The 6,001-nt window shown below is 37.1% G+C and overlaps 1 protein-coding gene across 3 annotated transcripts in view; it reads right to left on the bottom strand.

The window, feature by feature from the left end:
- Positions 1–6,001, bottom strand: part of LOC106871477 (pecanex-like protein 4) — a 76,917-nt gene that overhangs the window by 61,305 nt on the left and 9,611 nt on the right. The window contains exon 1 of one of the 3 annotated variants that reach the window (XM_052968989.1): positions 2,518–2,647. The exons of the other annotated variants lie outside the window; for them this stretch is intronic. The gene's annotated coding sequence lies outside the window, so the exon portion shown is untranslated. Of the gene's footprint in view, positions 1–2,517; positions 2,648–6,001 lie in introns of those variants that run through there. 3 annotated transcript variants of the gene reach the window in all.

Here is a 6,001-nt window from a genome sequence, read left to right as displayed (position 1 = left end):
TAATTAAACAGGGAATAACACTCTTAACACCGGTAAAAATTATTGTTTATAAAAAGAGCAGTAACTGTATTCAGCTGAATAGACGTCAGTGATTGGTTGAAATTACAGAAATACGACAACTTTAACATGAAATAACTTATTAAGAAGTAATTTTTGTTAAGAAGGCTAAGAGAAAAAGATGTTTTATATGACACATTCTACCAGTATCCCAAGTTTGAAAGTGTTTCGTTAAGAAAGCAAGTGTTGCCCGTCAAACCAAAAAGATCCAATATTTGTTCTGGCTCTTTGTATTCTGAATTCAAATCCTGCAATGGGCACTTGGGTGGTAGAGTTAATCTGTCACCTGGTTTAAAACCATCACCTTGTACATTGGGTGCCCTTAGTCCACTACATTGCAAGCATTTAGGTCAGGGCTTCGATTTGAGGATACTTTCTCCTCTTCCACCTGCTAATCTCAGAAGCTCTGTGAAGGGTCACAGGCACTACCTCCCCGCCTGACTAAAAGATAGAAATATGGCATTTTGACTGGATGATCCTGTTTTTTTTTAGGGGTATCTAGCATGACATTTTCTAATGTATCTTCTTGTATTTAAGATTTTGGAGAATGATTTAAGATCTGACTGCTATTTCTAGCAGGTTGAGTGACCACATAGACAGGTCTTAAGTTTAGTTCAGCAAACTATGTCTGCTTCTAGCAATCTATGACCCTTGCCAATAGGACAAATCCCTACAACTACTACTATTACTACTACTACTACTACTACTACTGCTACTGCTGCTGCTGCTATGGTGAAGACCAGGCAGAATCATTAGCATGCTAGGTAAAATGCTTAATAGCATTTCATCTCTTTTTATGTTCTGAGTTCAAATTCTACTGAGGTTGATTTTGTCTTTCATCCTTTCGGGGTTGATTAAATAAGTACCAGTTATGCACTGGGGATCTATGTAATTGACTATCGCTCCTCCAAAAAAAATTTCAAGTGTTGTGCCTATAGTAGAAAGGATTATTATTATTATTAGTTTTGCATTTTCCCAAGGGAGTCTCTGCATAGTTGCTCAAACTGCTAGAAGTAGCATCCAGTTTTCAAGAAAAAAGGGTACACTAGATGATTTAGTTCTAGAAACTTTTAAAAAGACAGGATTACCATGGTTGGAATGTCGCTCATCATAGGTTTGCTTAATCAACAACAATATACAATTTTCCTAGCTTACATAAGCGGGATTATTTGTTAGAGCAATTGTTTTTGCAGCTGTACGGATCTCCCCAGAACTAGCCCACTTCAAATGTGAAAAAGGATTGGCACTTACTTTGGTTCAGTAGTACAAATTGGAGCAAACAGAATTAGAAACTTTATTCAGAAACACAACACAGTAAAAAGATTTGAAATTATAACTATATATGGTCAGTACTCCAGTACTTTAATTGAGGTTATTGTATCCTTACCTTGTATGTTATGCATTGTTATTTAGCACCAGACCATTCTTGTTTTGAAATATAACAATTGTTATTAAAACTGGGGATGACAAAGAATTTAATGTATTTGTAAAATATAAAAAAAAAAGAAAAAAGAAAGTGATAAAATGAATTTCAAATTCTCTTGTCCATAAATCTGTTTCTCTCATCATACTTTGCCCTTTGTCATCACTCTCTGTCTCTCCTATTCTCCTTTGAGTTGGCGGGGGTTGTCTTCTGAGTAACAAGATGACCTTGCTAGTACTGGTGGCATGGAAAAAGCAGCACCCAATACACACCATAAAGTGGTTAGCATTAGGAAGGGCATTCAGCTGTAAAAAACTATCTCCAAACTAAAAAAAAACTGGAGCACGATGCAGTCCTGCAATTTGTTGGATCATTTTGAATCATCCAACTCATGCCAGTACAGAAAGTAGACATAAAATGATAATGATGGTGATGACAATGATGATGATAAACAGAAATTAATGATATCATGATTATGTGTGAATTAGATATTGAGCGTGGCCGTTGCCAGTACCGCCTGACTGGCTCCCGTAGGATTTTCGAGCGAGATCGTTGCCAGTGCCCCTGGACTGGCTTGTGCGGGTGGCACATAAAAGACACCATTTCGAGCGTGGCCGTTTTCGTGCGGGTGACACGTAAAAGCACCCACTACACTCTCTGAGTGGTTGGCGTTAGGAAGGGCATCCAGCTGTAGAAACTCTGCCAAATCAGACTGGAGCCTGGTGTTGCCATCCGGTTTCACCAGTCCTCAGTCAAATCGTCCAACCCATGCTAGCATGGAAAGCGGACGTTAAACGATGATGATGATAGTTTCTCTGAAGCAGTGTTTTAAGGCCCAATGCCCTTCCTGTTACCTCTTATGCATGCAAAAAATGGTTACTTATTTTAAAACCAGGATACACACAATAAATATTATAATATAATGAAATTATTGTGTATAGTGCTCATGTGCACTACAACAATAAAGAAATGAATTGATAATGAATTGTATTTCACTGAACAAAAAATAAAATGAAACTTCTTATATAAACACTCACTCATTTACGTGAAGTTGTTCCTAAGGTCAAATTTCTTATTGAATGAGTTTGTTAAACTCTCCAAGGATGAAGAGAATCTTGGTCACACTACTTCTCACAGTTTTCTCTTATGTATGATGCTCCAGATAAATATTATATCTGGAACGCTATACTGCATAGTAACCAAACAGTGTAGCATGTGTAAACATGTCTGATGTATCAAAACATATTTACTTCAGGTTGTTGTTATGTTGTGTGTAGTCCAACATAAGCCTTAACCCAGCCATGATCAACTTGTCTTATACAACAGGGGTTTTCAAACTGTGGTCCGTGGACAGCAAATACTTTTTATGGGCAATTTGATTTTATATATGTTTTTTAATCGAAATCTTTTAATTGACAATAAACCTATTTTGTTAAATACTGTTAAATAAATAAATGTAAAAATATATGTTATTTTAAGCAAATATTTATGTATAAATTTCATAAGCATTTATAAGGGGGTCCCTAAGGTAAAGCCTAAAATATAAAGGGGTCCGCAAGTCAAAAAGTTTGAAAACCCCTGTTATAGAATATATCTAGGACTACATCATCTAATGTGTTTCTTCTTTCTTTTAAGCATTAGAGTGTAATTTAAAAAAAAGATTAGGCTGTTATTTCTAGAAGGTGAAGCAGTCAGGTAGATGCTGGTAGTGTCATTGTTGTTTCACCCCAGGTCAACCCTGATATTCATCAGACCTATGATCAAAAGCAGTCCAGCTGTGACCATCTTACTTTTTAATGAGTATGTTGGACTACATTATCTAATGTAGGTAAATTTAAGATAAAAGTATATAATGTGGCTTTTATTTCTATCAAGTCAAGCAGCCATGTAGAGACTCTCTCACAAGTAATTGTACAGTTCGTTAATACTAGATAAGTATTAGTTAAGTGGAGGCGCAATGGCCCAGTGGTTAGGGCAGCGGACTCGCAGTCATAGGATCGCAGTTTTGATTCCCAGACCAGGCGTCGTGAGTGTTTATTGAGCGAAAACACCTAAAGTTCCACGAGGCTCCGGCAGGGGATTGTGGCGAACCCTGTTGTATTCTTTCACCACAACTTTCTCTCACTCTTACTTCCTGTTTTTGTTGTGCCTGTAATTCAAAGGGTCAGCCTTGTCACACTGTGTCACGCTGAATATCCCCGAGAACTACGTTAAGGGTACACGTGTCTGTGGAGTGCTCAGCCACTTGCACGTTAATTTCACGAGCAGGCTGTTCCATTGATCGGATCAACTGGAACACTTGACGTCGTAAGCGACAGAGTGCCAACAACAATAACAAATTAGTTAAGTAGACCTACAAGTAAACATGTTCCATCCCATCTTTTATTGAGACAAAATGCTTAGTGGCATTTCATCTGTCTGACTTCAAACTCTGCTGGGGAAATCTACCTTTTATTCTTTCAGGATCAATAAAATAAGTACCAGTTGTGCATTGGGGTCGATGTAATCAACCAGCTCCTCACCCAAATTTCAGGAACTGTGCCCATAGAAGAAAGGATCATTATTATTATTACATTATTTGTAGTAGTAGTAGTAGTAGTAGTAGTAGTAGTAAAAGAGCAGTGGATAGCAGAACTATTAGAATATTAAATAAAATACCATGCAGCATTTCTTCTGGCACTTTATGTTTACAGTTCAAATTGCTGAGATAAATTTTGCCTTTCAACCCTTCAATATCAATAAGATAAAGTACTGATCAAGTACTGGGGGTCAATGTAATTGACTAATCCCTCTCCACAAATTTCTGACCTTGAGTTTATGTTAGAAACAGTTGATATTATTACCATTCCACAAGAAAGTGAAATATGTTTTCCTATATATTTTAAATATCTGTTTAAACCCCTTGTGATTCAATATACAAGATGTCACTAGTTATCCACAGATATTTTTTTCTGTATATCTTTCAAATTTAGAGATTTAAGGCTGTTTCCATTCATCTTCAGTTATCTTATTTTTTACATCCCTACATACAAGCCAGAGAATTTAGAACATCTCCTTTAGTATTTATTCAGTGAACAGAAAGAGCAAACTTGTAAATATCAACTAATTCCCAAAGAGCTCTTAAAGACTTCATGAGATTAAGGTCTAACTCAATTGATGTTTCCAGATTATTTGCTACATATTCTTCCAGCAGATAAGTGGAGAGGTGATGTGGGCCAAAGTATTTTGCCCAGAAGCCTAACAAAATACCTGTAGCTGGTTTGAACTCACAGCCTAAGGTCAGGTAGTTGAGTACCCATTTACTATAGTATTTCAACTCTATTTGCTGAGCGCTTAGTTAATGTCATCCAATGAATACAGTAACAAGATATATTGATGTGGAATTCATTTTCGAAAAGAATGAGATAGAAAAGTGGTGTGGCTGTGTGGTAAGAAGCTTGCTTCGAAATACATGGTTCTGGGTTCAGTTCCACTGCATGATAGCTTAGGCAAGTGTCTTTTATTATATAGCCTTGGGTTGACTAGAGCCTTGTGAGTGGATCTGGTAGACAGAAACTCAAAGAAACCCAGTATGTGGATGTGTATATATGGTGGCTGTCTACTCCTTATGCAGAGTCTGACCACCTCCTGTTACCTACACCGTAGATCCATCATAGCATCTGGTGTGGCTTTTTAAAACCAGACAATGTGTTGAAAAGACACCCACATAGTTTGCATATCCAATTTGGACCACCAAGAGTTGCAGTTAAGTTCTGATCTTTGTGGATCTTAAAATGTCTTTTGAGGCCTCCGTTAGATTTGCAGACCTTATGGCATTGAAAGATGTGCACAGATATAAAGGCAGAATAGTTGGTGGAGGTTCGTTATATATAAATGTGTGTGTGTTTGTCTCCCATCACTGCTTGACAACCAGTGTTGGTGTGTTTACATCCCTGTAACTTAGTGGTTCAGCAGAAGTGATCAATAGAATAAGTATCAGGCTTAAAAATAGTACTGGGGTCAATTCATCTGACTAAAAATTCTTGAAGCATGGCTGTAGTCTAATGACTGAAACAAGTAAAATGATAAAAGATAGATGGTCTTCAGTTAGTTCAAAACCCATGCAGGTATTATTTCAACCTGTATTTGGAATAGGGCACTTAGTTCTACATTACCTTAGTTCACTTCGCTATCAAGAATATCCTGGTTCAATTTCCATTACAGTTCCTTACCTTATTCTACAAATGGTTTTGGAAATGTCATGAACATCACAACTCTGTTTCCCCCACACCACCAAAATCAATAAGGGTTTCATTACTCAGATGATGGATACCCTGGTGACAAATGTTGCAGCTCTTCACCTTGATTCCATTTATATCATTGTCACCAGTGTAGTGAGATAATTATTACTTTGATAGATACATATTGGACATTCAGGCATATGTGATTGTGTGCATGTATGTGTGTCAGAGAGAGAATATCGCCAGCAGATATATAAGACAGTTTTGCCATTTGTGAAAAAGAGAGAGAAAGAGAGAGAGA

Source organism: Octopus bimaculoides, chromosome 6 (genome assembly GCF_001194135.2).
Source record: "Octopus bimaculoides isolate UCB-OBI-ISO-001 chromosome 6, ASM119413v2, whole genome shotgun sequence".
Taxonomy (NCBI): Eukaryota; Metazoa; Mollusca; class Cephalopoda; order Octopoda; family Octopodidae; genus Octopus; species Octopus bimaculoides.
This window is presented reverse-complemented; position numbering and strand designations above follow the sequence as displayed.